Source organism: Sinocyclocheilus grahami, unplaced genomic scaffold (assembly GCF_001515645.1).
Source record: "Sinocyclocheilus grahami isolate Dianchi unplaced genomic scaffold, SAMN03320097.WGS_v1.1 scaffold737.1, whole genome shotgun sequence".
NCBI classification, from domain to species: Eukaryota; Metazoa; Chordata; class Actinopteri; order Cypriniformes; family Cyprinidae; genus Sinocyclocheilus; species Sinocyclocheilus grahami.
In genome coordinates, this window is record NW_015505916.1 from 465,327 (window position 1) to 480,937 (window position 15,611).

A 15,611-nucleotide genomic window follows, 5' to 3' on the forward strand; every position below is an offset into this window, starting at 1 on the left:
AGTATACACAAGTGATGGGTCATTTTTACAGTGTAATAATATAACCTCATATTGACTAGCATCCAACGATCTCTGCCGCCAACTTGTAGCAACTATTGATTGTGGAGCTTTTAAAAACTTCAAGTATTCTCCAGAAACGTCTCATCTCAGTGCTGAGCATACATCTTTTAATCATGTCCTTGCATTTACTGATCGCTACACCTTTTAATAATATATATATACCGACTCTGAGTAATATTTTGTGGTTGTTACTAATATTCCACTGCTTTTAGGGCATTATGGGCACATTATATCATTAATGGACCCTGTTATTTACTGTACAGTGTTTCATTCTTGTTGTCATAAAAGTGAGAATGAAATCAAAAGGGACATCAGAAAATCAGACAGGGAGATCGCAGACCCCATCACTTCATGGCAGTTAAGGTGTTAATTCACTCTTTAAAGCCATTGAACCCAAGCCACTGACTCCTGAGCCTATAGCCTAGAAACAATGCTCTTATCTGACTTCCTCAACCTGGCTTCCACTTTGCATATTTTTGCATACTGCCATGGAGAAATTAGCATGTCAATCATGTGAGTGGATGACATTTAAAAAGACTCGTGTGAAATTACAGAAATTAATTGCAAACACTCAGCGCTTTCATTTTCTCCCACAGTCGAAATTTCTTTACATCCCTTTGTAGAGAAATCCAAAAATGCTCTACGTAAAAGACTCATAATTAGGATGCCAGTATTAAGAGACTCAGCGTTTCGAAACAATGAATTATACTAATTCTTTTTCTCATTGTGTCGGTACAATAAGACAGTCTTTAGGCAATGTTTAAATTCCTAAGATCAATGCAGGGGCCACGTAATCACAGTTTAATTTCTTTCTATATAAAGTTATATTATTCTAGTAATAAGATTATTTTAGTTCAGCAGATATAAATTTCTTAGGTTAGGAGTTATAATTAGAAATGCTTTACAATGTAAAGAAGAGCCTCTTTGATTAATTTTAATAAGCAACAAGGGATTGTAGAACGTACATATCCAGAAGATTTCATCTTCAAGAATACATTTATTTGTTCCTTGGCTTTGGGGAAAAAAAGGAAGGAAAAAATAATAGTGATGAGACTGCACACAGCCACACAGTTTGAAAATAAAAAAATCAAAGCTCCTCACTGCCAGCGCCAATATGATAATCATTATTTGATTCTAATAGCAAAAGGTCACATCTTATATAATCCGCTGATACTGATAACAGTCAGCAAACACAATGAGAGAGAAAGGAAAATAGAGAGTAATAAGAAAGGAAGATACAAACAAAAGGTAAGCAAAGAAAGAACAAACAAATGAGGAAAAATAAGGAAAAAGTCTTAAGGAATGTAAGGAAGGAAGAAAGAAACATTAGGATGGACAAAACAGATGGAAGAAAAAAGTAGGAAGGAAGGAAGGAAAATAAGGATGAAGAAAAAAATTAAAGGAGGAAATCAAATAAAGGAAAGGAAATTATGAATAAATGAATGAATGAATGAATGAATGAATGAAAATCAAGGTAAAGAACAAATAAACGAAAGAAAAAAAGAAAAGAAAGAGCAGTAACAAATGAAACAAGGGAAAGAAAGAAAGAAAGAGAAGAGTTCTTCCTATTGTTTGAGCAGGATTGAGCCCAGGGAGTCAGATGATACAAGAAGATGCTCAGGAGCATTGAGGGTCAACATGTAGTGGCAGTGAATAGCTCAGCTGGAAGAGAACAGGGCAGAGGGATCTGATGAGAAACCAGGGTGTCCTCCATTGAGAAGCAGTGGGCAGCCCGACCATGCACTGTTAGGTTAGCACGGCAAAAAACAGCAGCAGCTCAAGGAGTCGGGCGGAAAATAGATGTGAATGGGGCTACTGGTAGAGGGGGAGAAATTGTCAAATGGATCATCCACAGCCATTAACACAGACAGGGAGCCAGGGAGCTGCCAGTGAATGGGAGAAAAAGAGGCTTTCTCCATCTTTTCTTAGTATACGCTTGTCTGTCCACATAATAGACAACAAGACAATGTGTGAAAATGCATATAAACTGACCGATTCCAATGAACACAGCTTTTTATCCCTCCTCCTTCAGCGAGAGAAGCGTCATTCCATCTTGGCCAAGTCCTCGGTCACAGACAATCTGAAATAGAGTTCAAACAAGCCCTATCAATAGAAGACCACAGAAATGCTCCATGAAAGACCAGACGCTCATCTGAAGGCATGTAAAACGGGGTCTGTTTGAGATTGCAGGAGGGCATCTCTGAATTCATCATGTGGCAGCGGACAAGGTGGTTGGAAAAGTCTCTGACTGCCGAAAAAAAAAGCAAGAAAGAAGCAACAAAACAAACAAGAAATAAAGAATGAAAGAAAGAAGCTTATTTGAAGGTCTGTAAAATCATGTCTGTTAGAGGTCTCAGGAGGGCGTCTCTGAATCCTTCTTATGTCAGTGGAAAATCAGGAAAAGCCTATCTAAAAGAAGGCAAGGAAAGTAAAGGAAAGGAAGTAAAATAAGGGAGAGGAGAGAAAAGAAGAGAAAAAATAAAAGAAAAGAGCAGATGAAAGAAGGAAGCAAGTCTTGTTTGAGGTCTCAGGAAGGCATCTCTGAATCCTTCTTATGTCAGTGGATAAACAGAATAGGCCTAAATGAAGGCAAAGGTAAAGGAAGTAAAATAAAAGACAAAAGAAAAAAAAGAAAAGAAAAGCAGAGTGGAAGGAAGGAAGGAAGAAAAAAGAAAGAAAAAAAGAAAGAAAGAAAGAAAGAGAAAGGGAGCAAGGAAGGAAGGATGTTTTGTTTGAGATCATAGGAAGGCATCTCTGAATCCTTTTTAGAAAAAAAACAGCAAAAATGAAGAAAAGAAAGTAAAAGAAATGGAAGGGATGGTCAGCAAAATAAAGGAAAAGAATAAGAAAAAGAAAAGGAAAGATGGAAGGAAGGAAGGAAGGAAGGAAGAACGGAAAAGAAGGAAGGATAGATGGTGGGAAGTTAGAAAGGAAGAAAGAAAGGAAAGAAGGAAGAATGGACAGACTGATGGATAGACGGAAGGAAGGAAAAAAGGAAGGAAGTAAGGAAAGAATCATGTCTGTTTGAGCTTTTATGTTGGCATCTTCAAATCAAAGAAAAAATCCAAAAAAGTCAAGAGAAGCCAGTTGCAAAGAAAAGACGAAAGGAAGGAAGAAAGGAAAGGATGGGAGAAAGGAAAGGACAAGTTAAGAAGGAAGCAAAGAAGGATGAAAAGAAAAAAAAAACAAAGAAGCTCAGTTGAAGGCCTGTAAAACCGTGTCTGTTTCACAGGAGGGCGTATCTGAATACTTCTTGTGTCAGCAGAAAAGACGTTGGAAAAGTGTCTGTCCTCCTCCAGAGCCTTACATCCACTCCCGCTCTCCCGAGTCTGTTTATAGGTACTGAGGGAACATGCAAATCTGTCATCTCACCCCCCTTCCAATCATCCTCAGCTCTTCACGAACTGCGGCAAAAAGCATTTCCTGTGTAAAATGAATCCTGAGCAGGTGTGCCGGATGACGACTATTGATTGCCCTTTCCCGTAGCTGAAACAATCAGGAAACAAACAGACAAGTGCGTGCAGCCCCGAGGTGCTCGGCTGCCGCTGTCTGCCACCCCTAATGCAACTTTTAATTGTTCTTTATTAATGCGGCTGACATTTGGACCGCTGATCCTCCCTGAGACCTCTCGCCCTTCCCGGCTTCAAAAGGGGCAGGTGGGAGTGCATGGTGGCACGGAGGAGGGGTAGGATAGGGAGGTGTGATGGCTTTCATTACCTTCACTCCCAGGTCTTTCATCAAATCCACCTCGAACTGAACCACTTTATACGGCAAGCGGAATTGCGGGATCTCGGAAGAGCTGGAAATCAAGAGAGGAAAAATGAAATGAGAAGAAAAAGAAGGGAGATAAAGTCCCTCAGAGAGTTAGGAAATGGAAACGGAAAAATTCCGTTGTATGATAAGGATTGTTCTATCCCTGGAATTCTTTCTTATATTATAGGTCATTTAGTCTTCAACTGCGCCAGTCTAAATGCCAACACAACCCCAGAGTCTTGTTTCTACTAACGGAGACTGCTGGGATTTGAGTTGCATTGGATATTCAAGACCCCCCATATGCAATCGACATGCTGGTTAAGCGGTGGAGATACAACAGCACGTAATTGATAACCTCATCCCAACTCGGCATTTGAAAGATGAATATTCCCAATTACAGAGACCATTCATTAATTACTCTGACCTTCTACAATGTGCCCCATATTGATTGTGGCTGGCCAGATCAACAATGCCCTTTAGTGGACCATCTTAGATACAGGATGAGAATTCTGAGTATGAACCATGGGTCAGATTAATTACAGACCTCAGTCCTCCAATGAACCTCTGCTTCTCGAAAATTGTGATGTCGTCGTACCCCAAGTGGGCCAGGAAAGAGGCGCAGCTGATGCTGGCGGGGCCGCAGCCGATCAGAACTATTTTAGTGTGATAGCTCTCAGGAATCTGATGTGGAGGCGGGAGATCGGGATTCCGTATCTGAGAAACTCCCATTTGTTTGAACACCTGCAAACACACCAGAAGAAAAGCAATGCATGTTCATAATTGTACCTTCATTGGGAAATTGGAGACAATTTTATGGTTCTGATTGACTGTCACAACCTTCAGAAAACTTGCAAGATTCAAGATGACAAATTTGATGTAAGGACTAGTTCAAACTAGCTAGCATGAATTTCTGGCTGGTTAATGTTGGTTAGTTCAGGTTTGGTGCCAATATAGTTGGTGGAAACCATAAAGTCTAACTGATGAAGTTGGACTTTCTGCATAGACTTTCTTGTGAACCCAGATCTATCCACTACTTTCAATATATCTATCTATCCATCCATCCGTCCATCCATCAACCTATCTATCCACTATCCACCTACCTATCCATCAACCTATCCACCTGTCCATCCATCCATCCATTAACCTATCCACCTATCTATCTATCCATCCATCCATCCATCCACCTACCTATCAATCTATCTACCTACCCACCTATCTATCCATTCATCCACCTATCTACCTATCCACCCACCTATCTACCTATCCACCCACCTATCAATCTATCTACCCACCTATCTGCCCACCTATCCATCTATCTATCCATACATCCGTCCATCATTCTGTCATTATAGCCATTATTTGATGAAGCTGGTCAAAGATGGTCTTTATGGTGAAGCTCAATGAACAGGTTTTGCTGTTTAATCTAGTTGTAAAGTCTGGTGGGAATACTAGACCATCAGGACCCCAAGCATCATGCTGGTGACCAGCTTTGCTGGTACAGACACCACTCTCACATTCAGAGGCCAAAAGCGATATTGTCTCTATTGAGAAACTGTCTTTGAAACACAACAAGCCTTGAGAGCCTGCCTGGATGCAGAGTCTAACATACTCTTAATTTTCCTGATGAGAAAAAAAACATGACACACATGAATACATAAACCATGCAGAAATTTGATTCATCACTTCACTATTAAAAGCCAAAGCAAAAGCCCACTCAGAAGCGCTAAGACAAAAGCGACACAAAGAACTCATTCAGCTCCTAAGAACAGGACCCAAATGAGAAGACAAAGAAAAAGGAATTACTGAAACTCATTCATTGCACCAGAGTTCTTAACGCAGATGAAGACATCAACATAAAGATAGTTAGCAGATACATAAAAAACACAGCAAGTTATCCAAACAGGCATTAATGAGGAGCCTGTGGCGGTATATAACAAGTAGTAAAATAGGAGGGCTGATGCTTTGTCTTTCTAATAAGATTAGCCAGATCCATATGTAAAAGCCTGCATTGTTAATACAATATTATGCCTGAACAGGCAACAATATAGGTGATATTAATATAGTTATTCATGAGTTTCATGGACTGTGAAGACCAAATTGCTACATGACAATGCATTTTTAATAATCCCTGAGAGCAGTTTATAGACTCTTCTATTATTGCAGTTTCAATGAAACAAACAATGCAGCAGTTCAAAGCACAATCTCATCTCTTGACAGATCAGTATGGCTACATGTGAACGATGGACTACACCTGAAAAGCCATGTGGCAGCGGGCCAAAAATCATGGAGGTAAAAGGTACCTGGGGATACTTTAGTCCCACAGACATGCAAACAACCTCTTCTGAACAAGATGTTGGCTGTATTAAATGACATAATGCTAATCAGATCAGAAGAAATAACGGGAAACTAATCATCTAAAAGCAAACTTTACATCCAAACATAATTCTGTGACACACGCTTTGTTTTGAAACTAGATTCAATGCTAAAAAAACAAAATAAAACTAAACAATGGAAATATAGGCATAAATATAATATATAATAATAAAAATATATAACTAGGGATGCACCAATATTACAATTCCTACCAAAACCTGTAAGTAGATAATAATAATAATAATAATAATAATAATAATAATAATAATAATAATAATAATAAGTGATAATTACATTACATATATTTTAAAATTAAATTTTAAAATATATTCTTCTAAATTGTAAATTGTTATTGTAAATATCATATTGTAATAATGTTTTATTAAATATTTTTTACTCGATTAATCTTCTTTTGATTAAATAAATGCTGCCTTGGTGAGCAAAATAGACTTCTTTTAAAAAAAATTTTTATTATTATGTAATTATTCCAAATTTTGACCAGTTATTTGGGATTTGCCAAAGACTACATTTAACAGTGTTATAAAATTATTAGAAATGTTCCTGATTAACTTTGAGTTATTTTAAATTTAAGGTATTTCTAAGTTATTAACTTTAAATTATTTATACATTTCTAATACCACTGAAAACAAATCTGGTACTAATACTGCGTATCCCCAGAATTAAGTGGTATAAATTGTATAATTGTTGAATAAATTACATATAAATCACTTCTTAATCAAACCTGATGGCAAATAGACACTCCAACTGGCAGCTTTGGCATGTGAGTGGGAGTTAGTCAAATTCCTCTAAAGATGCTAATGTGCTCGGCCACCTCTGGACACCAACGCTGCGTTTCCCCTGTAATTGAAAAGAGACACCAAGTTATCTGTGATTGCAGGCCGACTACAGGAGCAGCCACTGAATGACGGTGGGCCGTGATAGGCCCTTTTTCTCGGGTTATCTAATTATCGGCTTGATAACCAGACTGACCTCTCACATTTAAGGAGAGAGGAGCTGCCACCTAGACAGAGATGTCTAATAAGTCACAGCAGAGGTGGGCGGCACAAGAGAGAGAGGCTGCTTTTGTAATTGCTCTTCTTATCCTTCATGAAGTAATAAAACTTAACATGCCAAAGCGCTTCCTTTTTTAGCCTGTGGTGATTGTGTGGAACAGGTGGGGTCGGGTTACAAAGGTGGGTGGAAATGAACTGTCGTGCTCGCGTTCCCCCTCCTAGCAGTCAGTTAAGAAACATGCTCGCCTGAAAACCTGTTAGAATTGCAAACAAATTGCTTAAGGTAAAGAAAAACAAAGCCTTCGGCAATACTGAAACGCAGCCAGCTAAACTTATTCATGTCAGCAGGCATGTTTTTAAATTGCATTTGTAGAGTGTGCTTGCTTATATACATTCAGAAGAAACCCTGAAGCTTTAAAGAGGCACAAAGGTAAGAGCAGGAACATTTATGTTGCTTTTGTATCTAAATAATGAACCTTCAACTACTATTCACAATAGATGGGTCTGCATTAATTTGAACATGTTTACACTACTGGCATAAAAAAAAAAACTGTTCAATGATTCAAATGCCTGATCTATATTGTAATATTTTTATGAATATATAATAAGTAAGCAGATAATTATCATGTTATGGTCAATAACCATTAAATGGACAATTACAATTCTATACTATTTTATACTATTTAAGTTAGAAATAAAAAATAAAATAAAAGAGAATAATGTACAGTCCAAAAAAAACGAAATGTTCATTTTGACATTATTAGTGTTTTTAGATTAACTTCAGTAAGCAGTAGATTAAGAAAAGGTAAATATAAAAAATAGGGCAAATGATCACAAAAAAATGCTCAATCAAATATTTAATACTGGCTTATATGCAGTATAATACAGCATATTCAAAATTGACTGATACAACAAAAATGTCTCTAATATAGTCCAATATCTATGGAAGCTTGTTTCCACCACAAAAAAATTAAAAAAATTAAAAAGATAATTACAACAACCTTTTTCTTGCAATTGCAAGTTTATATCTCACAATCACACAGTTATAAACTCATAATTGCGAGTTAATATACTTTTTTTCTCATAATTGAGTAATTCTGAGTTTTCATCTTATATTCCGAGAAAAAAAAGTCAGAATTCTCAGAAATTGTGAGATATACAGGTGCAATTCCTATTTTAATTTTTTTATCCCATGGCAGAAAAATGCTCCCATAGATAACTGATCATATTGTGCATCCATATTATAAAGCTATTTGAACAAAAGGTGCATATGCATTTGCAGTGATATGCACAGCATCTATGTGAACAGGTGTTTCGTGTCCTGTTTATTTTAGTAAGGCTGGAACACTGCATTGACCATCAACCTTCACCAGCTACAAGAAACTCCCACTTAGCCGTTCACACAATTGTGGGTCAAGTCGAGCAATCAAACCCACGCACTTTAATTTCTATTTAATTACCAGCTACCACACTGCTGCGTACCGCCTGCAAAGCAAAACATAAATACATAAATGAATTAATGAATAACACACCTGAAGTTTCCATCATGTTGAAACAAAAAACAGGGTGACCAATCAAATTCGATGTATTTAAGTTTACAATAACAGTGATTACGTAAACCCTGCCCTGCTTGATTTCCTGTAAATTTCCTCACAGATCCGTTTACTGCAAACCAGTTGCTCCTTTTTAGTCACTTCCTCTGATCATGAAATGCAGACCATCATCTTGTGTTTTAGACACTGACTATCTGCTGCTCCCTTTGGTTTCTGCATCTTGTCTGATTGACATGAGGCAAGTTATTCCCTGGCGTCAGCTCACCAATGTCGTGTCAGAGGACCAGGCCGCTGAGACGAATCTCGGCTGTGGCAGCGGAGAGTGTCACACATCATGAGTTCATACTGCTGCCGACTAGAGCTGAGAGACTTCATTAACACTGGCACGCAACACAACCTCTTCATGACAGCATATGGGATCCAACCAAACACGAATACACTTTTTTCTAACAGGTTAACGCCACTAAAACACAAGGGAATAGTTCTTATGCAGCAATTTTTAGATATATACGAAACCTTAAGCATTCAGAGTTGCTCTTTTTTTGCAAATTCCTCTTCATGTGCAGTCTAATTCATCTGCCCTGCGGTATACATGGATTCTCACTCAGGTGAGCTGCTAAAAATTATAATAGAAATTCAGTTTGACCAAATATGGATATCAGAGAATGAAAAGGTAATATATTTCTCCCTACGAACCTCAAATATACCTTTTCAAAGCAGTGGCCCAGCGATCACTGATTGTTGAATTGTGATGCTCATGTGGACGATGCAGGTTCGAATCGGACATGCAACATGGCCCAGTTACTACTTGTTACTCTCTATTGTGCATGTCCAAAAAAAAAAGGAATAAAGTCTTACCTCTGTGGCAAACTGCTGCAGTCCCCCCGATGTTGATGGGACCATCCTCGGATGCATACAAGTTACACCCCCCGACACACAAGTCTGAGGTGGGACACACCATCCCACACATCAAACCCAGTGGGTTGTCTGAGAGAATGGTCCGAGCAGCTCCATAATAATTCTGTGAACATCAACACAAAAATGTCTTACAAAGCCTAGCGAGCTACACATCTAGATCTATCATTTTTTTAGGAATCACATACAGACAGCTATTACGGCATTCCAAAAATTAGGCAGCAAAATAATGTTGCCTTTTTAGGCCAAATTCTATTTGCATTTGCATATACATACATATTTGTACATGCAAAAATATGTCAACAAATATACATGTATATTTTATTAAGTATTATAGTATATAGCTAAAATAGTTAAATCTAATTAAAAATAGAATATTTCATCCCATATGTGCACATCATGTATTTCTTTTTATTTGTTTGTGCTTATTAGGAAAATGTCATTTGCTGAACAACGTATGTTCTTTTTAAAAAAGTTCTTACGCTCACCCAAGCTGCATTTATTTGATCAAAAATACAGCAAAAAGTGATATATGTAATATTATTAGAATTTGAAATACAATTTTCTATTTGAATATATTTTAAGATGTAATTTATTTCTGTTATGCAAAGCTGAATTTTCAGCCGCCATTAGGCCAATCTTCAGTGTCACATGATGAAACGGTCTATTTTTAATTAAATAGAACAATTTTAGCTATGTACTGTAGTATTACGTGAAATACACATTGAAATTGTTTTCAGTTTTGCTGCTTACCGTTTTTGTGATACATTTTTTTCAGGATGATTTGAAGAATTTCAAGAAGTTCAAAAGAAAATAATTTATTTTAAATAAATTTTTTGTAACATTATATACCGTATGCCTTTGCTGTCACTTTAAAAAAATGCATTCTGGCTGAAAATAAAACAAAATAAAATAAAAATTATTTTATCTATAGCACACATGCACATACAATATTTATTATTCTATTTTTTTGTTCATTTATATATACATACAGTATGTGTATGTTATTCACATCTTATTTTTATCATCTGTGTGTTGTTGTTGTTGTCTCTGTGTACTGGAAGCTTGTGACACCAAAACAAATTCCTTGTACTGTATGTGCAAACATACTTGGCAATAAAGCTCTTTCTGACTTCTGAAAAAAAGGTAACAAAAGCAACATGCAGCATCTTGCAATAATAGTTTTCTGTTATCAATGCCATTGTATCCAGCCATGATTAATTTATTCTGAGAACAAAAATCAAACAACAGGGAACATATAGTGCATAGTATTTGGCTGGTCATGTAATCGCAACAGTATCTCCCTGGCCCATTCCATCTGAAATAAAACAGCTACTGAAATGAGTGAAGTCACACTATTCAAAAGCACTATTCATTTCTATTAGCGCATGCTATAAAAAACAAAAACTGCACCTTTAACACATCTAGTCATATACAAGCATCCAATACTGACATTGAAAGAAAACTTTGAGCAAACACTTTTCATTCTCTTCCTTCTTTCGCTTGTCTAACAGGCCTATTCTGACAGTAATCACCCCTCTGACTGACATGTGTCTAGTTTACAAAAAAAGCAGTCGACATCTCTCTTCTTCAGACAGCCTTGAATTAAGGCCAGAACGCTTCAATGGCACTCGCTAAACTCACAGAATGCACGGTATGACGGAAACCTTGACAGAACAACGGTGCGGCATAGAAAACACAGTGTTCTCAGCGACACGCATTAAAGCTATTCTGCAAGGGCTTTATTCAAATCCTGATTGTACAAGTCAGTTTTCCCGCTTCAAATGGATGACTGATATTCAGATAAACAGTTGCAATGCATCCATAATTGCCGCTGTAGTACAGCTTTAAAACGCTCCCTCAAAAGTCAAACAAATGAGCACGAAAACTCATTATTCCTCGCGAATAATTCACAGCATCCAACAGCAGATCTCTTATTAAAAGCATAACTCAAAGTTCACCACTGCGGTTGAGCCTCGTTCTGCATTGACTATGGATGTCACAATTATGTCTGTTACAACAGCAATGTATGTCATCTTGACGAAGAACTCAGGTCTGACATCTTGTGTGATGTTGGCTTGGGTTTTAGTAGATGGAGACCAGCTGGGACTGAAAATGCAAACATTTTTGTGTCTCTTAAGCTAAGTCAACATGAAACGCAAGCCATTTATTTCCATAAAGTGGTGTATTTCTGAGATGTTACGTAATCCATCGGGGACACAATGTAATCCAGCACAATTTAATCCATCTGGATCATGAAAAGTGGGCGTTTCATACCTTAATGTGTGAGTTTGTGGTGGATTGTGGAGAAATGCTGTCCTCTAAAACACTTTTGAGAAAGCTTTTTGACAAAAACGTGGAAGCTGTAGGTCATTTTTTTATGCTTGAGATCATCTTGACAAATCCCAACTTATTTTTCAAACCAATCTTGTTACTGTAAAACCAATTGCTGTTCATTATTGGCAAGCTTTTAGAAATGCTGAATTTACTACAACTCACTCCCATTCAAGACAGTGTTCAGATTGACAGGTTCAGGTGTTAAATCTAGATTCTGAAGCAAAATAATTGAGAAGCGCTGTTGTATGAAGCAAAGTATGAAAATACATACATGTAAATGCAGAAAAAATGAGATTGGGATTGAGTTTCTTAATGTAATTAAACTTGTGATGAACTTTAGATAAAACGGCATGCATATATAAAATGTGACTTATGTAGCGGCATTTGAAATCCCTGGAGTCTAAAAATCTAATCAACCCAAGAGCACACTACAGACGAAAAGAAGAAGAAAAAAAGCACAGCAAGAAAAATATGACATTTCATATTCATACAATATGAAATGTAAACATTAATACCATAATAAAAATGCCTTCCTCTACAGAAATATATTTGATATGAAAGTTACATATCTTATATTAGGAACCTGTTGTACAACGTAAGGGAAACATATGAAATGTGATGAGTTAGATAATAGCTCCTTCTGTTTGATTTGCTGTTTGTTATTGGGCTGATGTGTCCCTGATTTTGTTGGCTTGCTATATCCGAGATGCTAAAAAGAAATGATGATACCCAGAAATAGACGCCCATGAAATGAAAATCAAAGTTTTGTGGCTTTTAGTCCATGTTTGTTAGCTTTGAGGCCATATATATACAGTGGGTACGGAAAGTATTCAGACCCACTTAAATTTTTCACTCTTTGTTATATTGCAGCCATTTGCTAAAATCATTTAAGTTCTTTTTTTTTCCTCATTAATGTACACACAGCACCCCATATTGACAGAAAAACACAGAATTGTTTACATTTTTGCAGATTTATTAAAAAAGAAAAACTGAAATATCACATGGTCCTAAGTATTCAGACCCTTTGCTCAGTATTTAGTAGAAGCACCCTTTTGATCTAATACAGCCATGAGTCTTTTTGGGAAAGATGCAACAAGTTTTTCACACCTGGATTTGGGGATCCTCTGCCATTCCTCCTTGCAGGTCCTCTCCAGTTCTGTCAGGTTGGATGGTAAACGTTGGTGGACAGCCATTTTTAGGTCTCTCCAGAGATGCTCAATTGGGTTTAAGTCAGGGCTCTGGCTGGGCCATTCAAGAACAGTCAAAGAGTTGTTGTGAAGCCACTCCTTCGTTATTTTAGCTGTGTGCTTAGGGTCATTGTCTTGTTGGAAGATAAACCTTCGGCCCAGTCTGAGGTCCTGAGCACTCTGGAGAAAGTTTTCGTCCAGGATATCCCTGTACTTGGCCGCATTCATCTTTCCCTCGATTGCAACCAGTCATCCTGTCCCTGCAGCTGAAAAACACCCCCACAGCATGATACTGCCACCACCATGCTTCACTGTTGGGACTGTATTGGACAGGCGATGAGCAGTGCCTGGTTTTCTCCACACATACCGCTTAGAATTAAGGCCAAAAAGTTATATCTTGGTCTCATCAGACCAGAGAATCTTATTCAGGTGTTTTTTAGCAAACTCCATGCAGGCTTTCATGTGTCTTGCACTGAGGAGAGACTTCCGTCGGGCCACTCTGCCATAAAGCCCCGACTGGTGGAGGGCTGCAGTGATGGTTGACTTTCTACAACTTTCTCCCATCTCCCAACTGCATCTCTGGAGCTCAGCCACAGTGATCTTTGGGTTCTTCTTTACCTCTCTCACCAAGGCTCTTCGCCCCCGATAGCTCAGTTTGGCCGGACAGCCAGCTCTAGGAAGGGTTCTGGTCATCCCAAACGTCTTCCATTTAAGGAATGGAGGCCACTGTGCTCTTGGGAACCTTAAGTGCAGCAGAAATTTTTTTGTAACCTTGGCCAGATCTGTGCCTTGCCACAATTCTGTCTCTGAGCTCTTCAGGCAGTTCCTTTGACCTCATGATTCTCATTTGCTCTGACATGCACTGTGAGCTGAAAGGTCTTATATAGACAGATGTGTGGCTTTCCTAATCAAGTCCAATCAGTATAATCAAACACAGCTGGACTCAAATGAAGGTGTAGAACCATCTAAAGGATGATCAGAAGAAATGGACAGCACCTGAGTTAAATATATGAGTGTCACAGCAAAGGGTCTGAATACTTAGGAGCATGTGATATTTCAGTTTTTCTTTTTTAATAAATCTGCAAAAATGTCAACAATTCTGTGTTTTTCTGTCAATATGGGGTGCTGTGTGTACATTAATGAGGAAAAAAAATTCTACTTAAATGATTTTAGCAAATGGCTGCAATATAACAAAGAGTGAAAAAAGTAAGGGGGTCTGAATACTTTCCGTACCCACTGTATATGCGAGTGTATTCTTAAACATTTGAGCTTTTAGTGAATATATGCATTTAAAATAATCTCTCTTCCTGGAAAATGGACCAAAAATACAGATGACTCATCCTGCGTGCGCAGGGGTATACTAGGACTTTCTGTCCAATAAAACCCTCTTGAAAATGGCAATGTCCCAGCTTCCTAATCTGAGCTGCAACTGACTAGCAATAGAAAGTAGCTAAACATGTTCTTGGCAGACTACAGTATGATGTAAACTAAAGGCTATTATAGTGAAAATGAAAAAAAAAAAATGTATAATAGTAATTCAATAATTAAATTTAATATAATTAAAAAATCATAATGGCTGTTTAAAAATATAAATAATGATATGAATATAACATATAATTATACAAAAAACACATGTGTGTGTGTGTGTGTATATATATATATATATATATACAGTGTCGTGAAAAGGTTTTTGCCCCCTTCCGGTTTTTTTCATTTTTTGCATATTTGTCACACTTAAGATTCAGATCATCAAACAAATTGTAATATTACACAAAGATAATGCAAGAAAATACAAAATGCAGATTTTAAATGATGATTTCATTTACTAAGGGAAAAAAGCTGTCCAAACCTACCTGAAAAATTAATTGCCCCCTCCTGTTAAATCATGAAAGAACAGTGGTTAACCACATTATTTTAGAAAGCTGAGTTAAATTTCACTAGCCACACCCAGGCCTGATTACTGCCAGACCTGTTGAATCAAGAAATCACTTAAATAGAACCTGTCTGACAAAGTGAAGCATGCTTAAATAGCAACACATTATGTCACGATCTAAAGAAATTAAAGAACAGATGAAAAACAAAACAGTTGACATGTATCAGTCTGGAAAGGGTTATAAAGACATTTCTAAGGCTTTGGGACTCCAGCGAACCACGGTCAGAGCCATCATCCACAAATGGAGAAAACTTGGAACAGTGGTGGTCGGCCTACCAAAATTACTCCATGAGCGCAATGATGGATCATCCAGGAGGTCATAAAAGAATCCAGAACAACATCTAAAGAACTGCAGGCCTCACTTGCCTCAATTAAGGTCAGTTTTCATGATTCAACAATAAGAAAGAGACTGGGCAAAAACGGCATCCATGGGAGAGTTCCAAGGCAAAAGCCACTGCTGACCAAAAAGAACACAAAGGCTCGTCTC

At 37.5% G+C, this 15,611-nt stretch overlaps 1 pseudogene; it reads right to left on the minus strand.

The window, feature by feature from the left end:
• Positions 1 to 15,611, minus strand: part of LOC107560643 (dihydropyrimidine dehydrogenase [NADP(+)]-like) — a 207,859-nt pseudogene that overhangs the window by 129,171 nt on the left and 63,077 nt on the right.